Below are 12,201 nucleotides of genomic sequence, written 5' to 3' on the forward strand. Positions count from 1 at the left end.
ATTCCAATGGTTTCCTTCGCGTATCAGCGTAGCTTTTCAGTCGGTCTCTAGAGGCTTTCAATCGTTCACGAATTTGAACGATCTTCTATGTCATTTCCCGAATGATCTCCGGACCCATGAGAGTGCTTTCGGGAACTCGTCCCTTAGCTAACTGGGTGCCACCCACCTCAGCCCAACATAGAGGGGATCTGCACTTTCGGCCATAGAGGGCTTCGAAAGGAGCTGCCTTTATGCTCGTGTGATAATTGTTCTTGTAGGAAAATTCGACAAGGGGTAAATGAGTATCCCAACCTTTCCCCAAGTCAATCATACAGGATGACAACATATCTTCTAAGGTTTGGATAGTTCTCTCACTTTGTCCGTTGGTCTGTGGGTGGTAGGCTGTACTCATGTCCAACCTAGTTCCTAGAGAACTTTGTAGCGACTGCTAGAACCAAAAAGTGAATCTACTATCTCTGTCCGAGATAATGGATATGGGAACACCGTGCAATCGTAAAATCTCCCTAATGTAGGTTCTCGTAAGTTTATCCATTTTGTCGGTTTCTTTGATGGGTAGGAAGTGTGCGGACTTGGTCAATCTGTCGACAATGACCCATATGGTATCAAGTCCACCCGTTGTCTTGGGCAACTTGGTTATGAAGTCCATAGTGATCCGCTCCCACTTCCATTTTGGTATCTCTGGTTGTTGTAGCAGACTGGAGGGTTTCTGGTATTCGACCTTAACCTTGGTGCAAGTAAGGCATTTACTTACGAAGGTAGCAATATCTGCTTTCATTTTAGGCCACCAGTATAGCTTTCTAAGATCCAGATACATCTTATCTGAACTTGGGTCGATGGAATAACGAGTGTTGTCTACCTCGGTCATGACTAAGTCTCTAAAGCCACTATGTTTCGGTGTCCAGATCCAATCCATGAGGTATAAGGCTCCGCCACCCTTGACTTCTAAATTCTTATCCATCCCCCTCAGGGATTCACCTGCCACATTTCCAGGTTTCAAAGCGTCGAGCTGAGCCTCCTTAATTTGTGTAGACAAGTGTGAATGGATGGTTAGAGTCAAAGATTTGACTCTACGACCAGAGTATTCCTTCCGACTTAGATCGTCAGCTACTACGTTGGCTTTACCCGGATGATAATGAATTTCGCATTTGTAATCACTGAGTAGCTCGACCCACCGTCATTGTCTCATGTTGAGCTCCTTCAGGTTGAATATATGTTGTAGACTTTTGTGGTATGTAAAGATCGTGCTTTTTGTACCATACAGGTAGTGTCTCCAGATTTTCAGAGCAAACACAACTGCTCCTAGTTCTAGGTCGTGTGTGGTGTAGTTAACCTCATGTGTCTTTAGCTGTCTTGAGGCATAAGCGATGACCTTACCTCGCTGCATCAAAACACATTCGAGTCATTGGTTTGATGCATCTCAATAGACAACGAAGTCTTCTATCCCTTTGGGGAGGGATAGTATTAGTGCGGTGCACAAGGCTCGCTTAAGCGTTTGGAATACTCTCTCTTGTCTCTCTTCCCAGTCAAAGGCCGCGCCTTTCTGGGACAGCGTCGTAAGAGGTTTTGCTATGCGGGAGATGTTCTGAATGAACCTGCGATAGTAGCCAGCGAGACCTAGAAATTGACGAATTTTTGTAGGTGTCTTCGGTGCTGACCAGTTCTCAATGGCCTTGGTTTTGGAAGGGTCCATGTGTATTCCCTCTTCTCTAACAATGTGGCCCAAGAATTCGACTCTTCGAATCCAAAATTTGCACTTTGATAACTTCGCATAGAGCTTCTCCAATCGTAATGTTTCCAAGAATCTGCGAAGATGTTGACTATGTTCCTTCTTAATTCGAGAGTAGATGAGTATGTCATCAATGAAGACGATGACGAACTGATCCAAGTAAGGACGACACACCATATTCATCAGATCCATGAATATTGTGGGTGCGTTAGTTAATCTGAATGGCATCACTACAAACTCATAGTGTCCATAACGAGTTCGGAAGGCTGTCTTGGGAACATCTTCCTCTAGCACTCGTAGTTGGTGATATCCGGATCGTAGATCTATCTTCGAGAAGTAGTTGGCTCCTTGAAGTTGATCAAATAAATCATCAATGCGAGGTAAGGGATAATGATTTTTAATGGTAAGCTTGTTGAGTTCCTTGTAGTCGATGCACATGCGAAACGATCCATCTTTCTTCTTGACGAACAAGACTAGTGCTCCCCATGGTGAGAAAGTTGGCCTAATGAATCCCTTCTTGAGAAGTTCGTTAAGCTGACTGGAAAGTTCCTGCATCTCTTCCGGTGCCAGACGATAAGGAGATCTGGCTACGGGAGTAGCCCCTGGCACTAAATCGATTCTGATCTCGACTTGGCGTTGTGGTGGTAATCCTGGGAGTTCCTCTGGAAAGATGTCAGGAAAGTCGCACACCTCTGGGATGCTCTGAATGTCTGTTACTTCTTGACTCGTATCGACGATGTGTGCGAGGAATGCATGATATTCCTTTCGTAAGCACTTCTGAGCTTGGATGCACTAAATGATGCGAAGGCTCGTATTTGGTTTGTCGTCATAGATAACTAAGGTTTCATTGTTAGGAAGGTTAAGACGAACTGCTTTCTTAAAGAACATGATGTCGACGCGAAGAAGACTCAACCAATCCATGCTGATGATAACGTCGAAACATTTAATTGGGACCAGCATGAGGTCTATCTTGAAAGTGTGGACATTTAAAGTTAGAGTATAACCTATGTATATGCAGTTACTACTTTCCGTTTTCCCGTTTGCCATCTCTACAATGAATGATTTATCTAAGGCACGAGGTTTTTGTTTAAGTAGGTGTGCAAATTTATTGCTTACAAAACTTTTCTCTACTCCACTGTCGAAAAGTATGTAAGCATATGAGTTATCGAGGAGAAATGTACCAGTAACAATCGTAGGATCAGCTATGGCTTCCTCGTGGCCTATGTTCAGAACTCTTCCTACTCCACCAGCCATCCCCGCCTTAAGGCAGTTCCTTTTGTAATGGCCTACCTCGCCACAATTGTAGCAAGCTTGGCCCACACCTGTGTTAGGAACTTGGGCGGTCGGCTTTGTTGGGATCTTGCAGAAACGGGCTGTATGCCCCTTCCTGTTGCAGTTAGAGCACTGCATTTCTTTGTAAGGTCCATGTTGATGGAAGTTGCATTTGTTGCACCTAGGAAGATTATCGGCATATGTTTTTGCTGGTATAGGATTTGCAGGGACAACAGGGGTTACCATGGCAGCATTGATTGCCACAAGTTGTTGCCTCTTTGAGGATTCTTGCGAAGCCCCGCTTTTCTTCTTGTTCCACACCTTTTTCTTGTTGTTGTTGTTGTCCTTTTGTGGCTCGGGTGTAGGGATTGTTAGGTTCTGGTGTTTTCCGTGATCTATAAGGGATTGTGCCAGCTCATTGCTTTTGTCGAAAGTAGCAGGCCTGGAAGCTAACACACTTGACTGGATCTGGGGCGACAGTCCCCAAATATATCTCTCTATTCTTTTTCTCTCTAGAGAAACCATGTTAGGGCATAGAATTGCCAGATCACAGAATCTATTAGTATAGGTTGATATGTCGGAACCAACCATTTCCAGACCCCATAGTTCCTGCTCGAGGTTTTGAATTTCCCCTCGAGGACAGTACTCTCTCATCAGCATGGCCTTAAGTTTTCCCAACTGATAGAATTTTCCACCACAATAGTCAGAGACTTAACATGGCCATTACACCAAGTTAACACTCTATTAAAGAAGGTACAAGTAGCAAACTTGACCTTGTTGCCCTCCGGGCAGGCGCAGATCTCAAAGACTGCTTCTGTCTTTTCAATCCACTGCCTTAAGACCATAACCCCACGAGTTCCATTGAAGTTTCGGGGTTTGGCATTCGTAAAATCCTTGTAGGTGCATTCCCGGGGATTCCCATTGCTCTCTCCATGGTGAGAAGGATGTGCACCCGTTCCCGATCCACTAGGGACAGGAGTATTGATGGCTGATACGGCAGTTGCTACGACTGCTGTGAAAGCTGCCTGGAATATAGTAGCATCAAAAAGAGGAGGTGGTTGAGGTGGTGGTATCGGAGTTTCGTTAACATTGTTACGCCTTGTACTTCTGCGAGGCGGCATCTTTTAACTATACATTTAAAAGAGATGACAACACAGTAAGAGTGAATGAATAATGAGAGTGACTCATGGACTAACTCTCCATAGTCCAACAACACAATTTAATAACACATATGAATGAAGATGAAAACATTTGGATAATAAATTCCATATGATTAGATATCTATCAATAATATTGGAATTACAGATGTAACAAGTTTAGGGAAAATGGCCTAGAAGTAGGCCTTACATCAACCAAGATAGGAAAATTTTGACAGAACTAAGATCGTATCAAGACCTAGCAGGTCTAAGATCTACAAAGATAGGGAATTAGACAAGAGTTTTTACATAACTAGGTTGTATCCAAAAGCGAAGTCGATGAGATTTTATCGGCGACGAGAACTACTAGCATGAGTTCTTGATCCCGACAGTAGGCGTTCTATGTCCCGCATACACCTGTCAAATCTTGCTTGCTGAGCTCGAAGTTCCTTGACTTTAGCTTGGATTTTAGCAAGTTCTCTCTGTATAGCTGCATTGCAGACCAGAGTCCTTTCCTGGGCAGACTCTAGTTGGCGAATGCGGACTGTGTTAACGCCAGAGTTGGCGCCAATCTCCATGATTCGATTGATAGCTGCTCGACCTTGTATGTCATTTCGAGAGATCCTACGAACCATGATGGGTAGGACCCTATCAGCTGAACCTCCCTCAGTGAGGTTGTAGAAGCTTCTATCTCCGTTGTAGGGGTTAGGTTGACCCTGTTCCTGGCTCCATCTATTCAAGTTTGTGGCCCATAGAGGCATGGATCCTTGAAATGATGAGCGAGGGTTTGGGTTTTGAGCAGCTAGAGGTAGGTTGTTGACTTTAGGCTCTGAGTCAGAACTATCAGAGAAGCCTTCGGCATGGTGATCATCCAAAGGGATTTGGTGATCATCTTCTGGCTCTTCCTCAAGCCATCTAGCATTGCCTTGGTTTGGGAGGTACGAGTCGCCGTGGGGATAGAATCCAACCATGATATCTACGTGAGAAAAGGGATATAAGAAATAACTAAATAAATGAACTAACTAAGATAATTATAATATGACCTTTATCATCTGCTTTAATACTTGTTTAGTGCATACCAGTTATATGTAGTTAGGATAGGATAGACCTTCGAATAAGTGACCCCAACCCTAAGCCCCCAGCCCAACGAGGACAGGACGTAAGGCAAAGATTCACAGATTCTAAGTCTATGACATTCTAGTACATATAACCTTAGTGTATCCACTAAACAACTATTGACATATTAATAAAAATATATTTAGTTCTCAAATAAGTAATTAAAGTAAGACCAAATACCCCTATGGTATTTCTTTGTGGTTGTGTTGGTAAGTTTTTAGACTTGTTGCCACATCACAACCATTCTTGGGCACATGCTAATCACTCCTCGGACCAGCATAGTTGATCAGGCTATGCCACTCTCGAGACTGACCATATATCCCCAAGCTTACTTGTGATATTCAACAGTCATAATACTTTTGTTCTTGTCATTGTGACACTGATTTTAGTATGAATGCAGGCACATATACTTAAATATTTTATTATTTAAAAGTATAAACTCTTATTCATAGTGTTTTAATCCCAATGTATTTATAGTTAGTATATCTTTTATGGGTTGATATACTATATTCACTATAAACAATGCTCTGATACCAATCTGTCACACCCCAAAACCAGGAACGGCGTAAACGTTCAGGGGAGGAGGACGTCATGTGAAGTATCAAAATAGTGCAAAGTAGTAAACAAGTAACAACATCATCCATTACATTATAAGTAAAGTTTTAATACAAGTGTGTTCTTTAATAGTAATAAGACACCAAAATATGTAATCAAAATAAAAGACGAGTCTTGTATGTGCTCCGTCTTCTCAAAACCTGGTCATTGTACCTGTCTACTGGTGACCTGAGAATACAAGTTATTTTGAAAGTGTAGATCAGCATAAAGCTGGTGAATTCATAAATATTTAGGTGTCATTACTCTGTTTTGGAAAGCTGTTATGAATGCCATGTAAATATTTGAATGAAACATTTGATATAAGTGTGAATACCCTAGAAAATCCCATATTTCCTACTAGTATAAAAGTAGTCTTCTACCAAGACCTGAATGTTTTGAAAATAACAAAGATGGTTTTTTCCCCTGCATGACTACTATTAACAATATATAGTCTACCTCATCATTTATGTGAACGTATCAATAAAATAAAAGTAATTGGGAAAATATAAACATTTAAGTATTATCCTTTTGTACTAGGATAAACACGACATATTAAATGCCGAATAGTATTAACCGTAGGCATCCATAGATGTTCATTGTCCTATGTAGCTAACAGCAGGGTGTAGGAATGGTTAGTCCCGTAAAGGTACCTTTATAAAGTATTAACCGTAGGCATCCGTAGATGTGCATTTACCTCTGTTGCTAACAACTGGGTTTCGGAATGGTTAGTCCCGTATAGTATCCTTTTGTACTAGGATAGACAGATCTAATCTACATGTATAATATGTAATAGTATCTCATCATATAGTATCTAGGTAAAAGTATCCATGTAAGTGTATCCATTTAAGAGGATCCATATAAGTGTATCTCTTCATATAGCATTTAGTATAGACTCATGAATGAACTGACTTCGGTGTAATTCCTTGTAATAGGAATAATGTTTTGTATCCCCTAAACTATCCCTATAATAGTTTACTGGAATGTAATAGATGTCCAAGAAAGTTTATACACCCTTGCTACCCAAGAGTGTGGGAATTGAACGAAGATTGAATGCTCTCATATCGATACACACACACACACACACACACACACATATATATATATATATATATATATATATATATATATATATATATATATATATATGAACATAAGTGTATAGATATTGTTTTGATCAAGAAGATGAAAGAGGTTTTGTAAAACATTTAAGAGTTTTGAACAATAAATAACAATGACTTGATGTAATTTTATAAAACATTTCAAAAGTATTTCATTTGATAACAAAGTATTTTAAGACTGAAAACCATTTCATGTATCACATTTCGAAGTATGTGAAATCAGTTGGTTGAAAACACATTTATAAATCACAAGTGATTGAATCTATAACATGTTGTTTTCTACTTGTATTCCCCCCTCCCCCCCCCCCCCCCCCCGATTAAAGCATTTAAAATCATTTAAAACATTGATTAAGGGGTATGAACTCACCTGTAGTTGATGGTTTGGATGAACGAATAAGGTAGGATGCTAAGTTTTAGGTGAAGACACACTCAATGATCCTAGTTAACATATAATCACACATATATGTATCCAATTAGTCTTTAAACTACTAATTGACAAAGTTAATACATCCTAACACATGTAAAACATCTTATATAAGTGCTACAAGTCATAAGGATTGCATTTACGTGCTGTAGGACAAAGCTATTGGGTTTAGGGTTCAAAAGATCCCCTTTCTTGAGTTTACGGTTTTGTGACCTCAACTCATTAAGTTTACGGTCGTAATCCCTTGAGTTTATGGCTGTAAGCTCATACACCTTTGACCATTTGTTGATTTGAAGCCTTATAAGTCCTTAGAAGTTTTTCCACTTGAAGTATAAGCCTAAGGAAGAAGTTAGGGCATCATTTCCCTCCTTTGAGGGGTTTATAGCCCTAAGACCATTTCCCTTTGGGTTTACGGTCGTAAACCCTCATGGATCATGGTATTTTTTATGTTTTAAATTCCTATACACATTAAGGAATGAGTCTAGACTAGTTTCCCAAGGGAATAAAGGAACTAGGGTCACTTTTGGCCCCTTAAAAAGGGTTTACGGTTCAAGGAGTTCTTTTACCGTAAACACCTTTGATCATAGTGTTTCTTCGTGTTTTCTTGAGGTATAGACGTATAATAAGCTCTATGATACACTAGGATAGAAGCACTTACAATATAAAAGCTTAAAATGAGTCAAAAGTCCAAGAACACTAGTGTGTGTTCTTGGTGAAACTTGAAGAATCAACCTTTTGGAACATTTTCACGGATGGATGTGTGTTAAAACACTAGATTAGGTGATATAGTAACTTGAAAGGGCTAGAAACACTTACTAGATGGAAGATCTTGAAGAAAACTTGGATGATACTTTAGAGAGTTTGGGGTTTGCTTTGGAAAGGTGGAAAAATGATATAAAAGACTAAGTGTCACTTATATACCCCCTTCCTTGGGGTTTACGGCCATAAACACCATTGTTTAGGCCGTAAACTCCAATATTATGATGTGTTGGGACTTTATTGTTGCACAATAAACCCTAAGGAATCCTCTCTCCTGATATCTCCTAAAGTGTTAATCATAGAATACTCAAACTTATTCCAAAAAGTCTGAAAATTAACAATAACTGTTCTGACTTCTATTGACATGATATGTTGTACAGAATAGAAATTTCGGGTTGTCACATCTAGGCTCACATTTAAACATCCTCTGGGCAAAATACCATTTTGTCCTTCCAATACTAAGTCCAAAAGTAAAACCGGCCAAAAAGTCAATGGTTAACCCTCAATTCACTTACGCCCTGCGTAGCTTATCTACACCATACATAGCTAAATTACACCATGTGTAGTGCCCCTGATCACAAGAATTTTTATTAAGCTCTTAATAGAAGAAGTCAAACTCTAAAACTCCCAGATCTGATCTAAATGAATGTATTAGTGGATAATGTCTCTGAATTTATCCATTTGCATGGTCACAATGACCACAATACTAAAACCTAGGTCCATAAAGTTATCTATTGCTCAAGAACTCATGCATGGATGAATGAGAGTGCCCAAGCTCTCATTTTTATGACTCAATAACCTTAAAACATTGGAAAGAGGCACTAAAATGGTCTGGAGTAACTCATACTCACAAGAACCAATATTAAGGGACAAAAAGGATAAAACCCATGAGCTAACTAGATTTAACAAATGGGACATCAAGATGCAATATTTATACCTTCTGGAGATTGGTGGTGAAGTGAAAATTCTAGATCTACAAAGTTTGGGGCTAACACTTGCTTCTCAAATAGACTCTTTCTTTTATGAATGCACCCAAAATCACATTAAGGCTTCCAAAACTCACAATTGGTGGATAGGGTTTCAAAGGAATGATTTGAGGGGATAGAGGTTGCTAATGGGAAGGTTTCCAAGAAGTTAGAGCCCTTAAATAGGGCCCAAAACCTTAGGGTTAAGGTTTTGCTCAGCAGAAGCCACGCCATGCGTAGCTCATTAAAATCGCCACATGATTTCAGCATTTACACGATGCATAGTTCTCCTATGTCATGCATAGGACAAAACCCCCAACTCCCAATGCAACTTCAAACTACCATAACTTCTTGGTTTCAACTCTGTTTTTGACATTCTTTATATGCACATAAAGGTATTGAAGAGCACCACAATCATATCTAGTTACTTTTGACTAAAAACATGTCGAACTAAAACCCTTAATTCATGCAAGAAACCCTAGATATCACCTTTCTAATTTCATCCTTTGCTTCAAGGCACAAATCGAGGGATTTAACCACTTAATCCAACATTACCAACATTAGAAAATGGCCTAAAACCTATCCCTTTGAATCTCAACACCATCACTTGATCAAATTCCAGCCCAACGTCTCAAAATTCGAACATCACTAAAACCAAGTGTTACAATTCTCCTCCACTTAAACTGGATTTCATCCTCGAAATCTGACTTGGTTAGCATTCCAAAAAACTAAACTAAAACTATTTCATATGTTCCCTCCCATCACTTCATAACATTAAGACATCTAAATTGGAAACTTGTGAGACCATGCAGAAATCCAACTAATGTCTGCAACAATCCAAACACTTGAAACATTCAACTACAACAACTATCTCTTTTCCCCCCCATGGTACGACCCCACTCACAGCGAACTACTCAACCTAGGAAAATCTCGAAGCTTCTATTGAAATTACTTATACCTAAGAAAATTAGGAATTCATGAATAGCTGATGATCATCCACTCATCATACTTACCCCGAATCTCTAACCAAGAACACCACTAAACTGAGTATAACAATACTCAAAATATTTTAATCAAGAATTTCAATACAACCTAAGCTCATAATCGCCTAAAAGCCCTCAATTACACACTTGGCTTCTTGCCAAGTCATCACCATCCCTCTACTCCCACGAGCATATCAATGGTCATTCTAGAAAAAAATCTTAGGCAACATTCATACTCCCATGCACTCAAGGGTAAAATTTAACTAAAATTTCATCCAGTATTCCTACAAATAACTCTACCACTGGAAACTCGACTCACTCAAAACCATTCTCACAACCATGCATAAACATCTACTATGAAAACTCTACAAGGAACTGTCGACAACAACCATGATTTTCTAACAAATCAAGACCTACCAAAGCTCGACCCAACTCGTCGACTACTGAGTCATCAATAGTATCTCCATACTACTCAAAATACCTAACTATGCGAACCACACCTATGGATCTCCATAACATAACTACCAGCCCAACACATAAGTGAAATCCATGAGGGTCCACGTCACGTCGTGACACCATACATCCGTTGAGAAGCTCACGGTTCCTCACCGTTCTTTCCATCAACCAATTACAGTCATGAAGACTCCTGAATACACCCGATGAGCCTATAGGCACACAACTATCATCCCACCGTCCTGCAGGGACTTAGTCAACATCCCACCTTACACTTAACAGCAACCATATGAGTTATACCATTATATAATGCACAACTCTTCCATAATCTAAAGTGCTACGGATGCATCATTGAATAAAACATGCTTGCATGTAACTAAGAAATACGATAAATTGTTGAACGCTTTCCCCAAATCGAAAGCTATAAATCCAATAAGAGCTATTCCATAATGCCAAAACGTGTTTCTTCTTTATCGCATCATTACCCAAAGGGTGAAGTACCATTAGATAGGGCAAAATGAAGAACCTTAACCACCAGCACAAAAGTTCTCTTAATAACCAAAATATGATCCCACATCTTAATTGGAACTGAACAGATCCCACCAATACCCAACGAACCCGTGATTACTTCTAAATTCAGAAAAAAAAAATTCAAAATTATCTAGGGATGTTATCAGAAACCTGATCGGATCAAACTGAATTCCAATCCGGCCGGCACAATACGCCTAAATCAAACTCTACGTAGTTCCATGGTTACACCGGAAAAATTAAACAACTCCACTTTGACTTCCAATATCCTAGGACAGATGCCAAACTCAATCCTTCTAGAAAAAAATTCCACGTCCAAAAATCAAAAGTACCCAAGCATAGAGAGCAACATATGCATCTTATAAAACTTAACGAAAGGTTGACACCTCAATTGCAGCTTCCCCAACCCTCCTTGGAGACCCTCGCATGACTCCGAGAGGCCGATAAGGAATGAAGTGACCCCAAATCAGAAATGAATTGAAAACTAAACCCAATGACCCCTACACTGAAGAATAAATCCTGCGTAAAAATGTATATATCAAACTATGAAGTTGGTCGATAGATCAACAACTGCCAAACCAGAGCGACTCAAATGCTCTCTTCCCAAGCTCCTTGGCATATCCAAAAGACTACTGATCAATCTGAGTTCCTTACCCAACAAGACATTGTTATGAGGACAACACATACACCCTAGAAGATATAAACTTGATGGAAACTTGATCTGCACTTGATCTGACCAATCTTCGAATTCTTCCTGACCGAGAAGCATTCCAACGGACCCTTGAGATCATAAGAAGAAGACTTCCTAACCACAAAACTTTTCAATGGTAGCCTATCTTCGTTCCCTTCAGCAACTATAACCCTACACCAAAACCTTGAACACAAGAAACGTAGATTCCCTCATATCACTATACTAACCCCAAAAAATTCGAGCAGACTGATAATCCTTTAAGAAGAATACCTAGTTCTTCCCCACTTAGGATTCGAACAACAATAGATGGATGCATGAAATCTCAGAGCCTCCTACCAACTCGGCCAGATACTTGCCAACGCTAACTCTCGGTATGCAAAATGGCATATGAAGATCCTTCAAATATTGACCAAACAATCATGAAGAAACCTTGAAA

The sequence above is a fragment of the Lactuca saligna genome, chromosome 4, assembly GCF_052625555.1.
Source record: "Lactuca saligna cultivar CGN05327 chromosome 4, ASM5262555v1, whole genome shotgun sequence".
NCBI classification, from domain to species: Eukaryota; Viridiplantae; Streptophyta; class Magnoliopsida; order Asterales; family Asteraceae; genus Lactuca; species Lactuca saligna.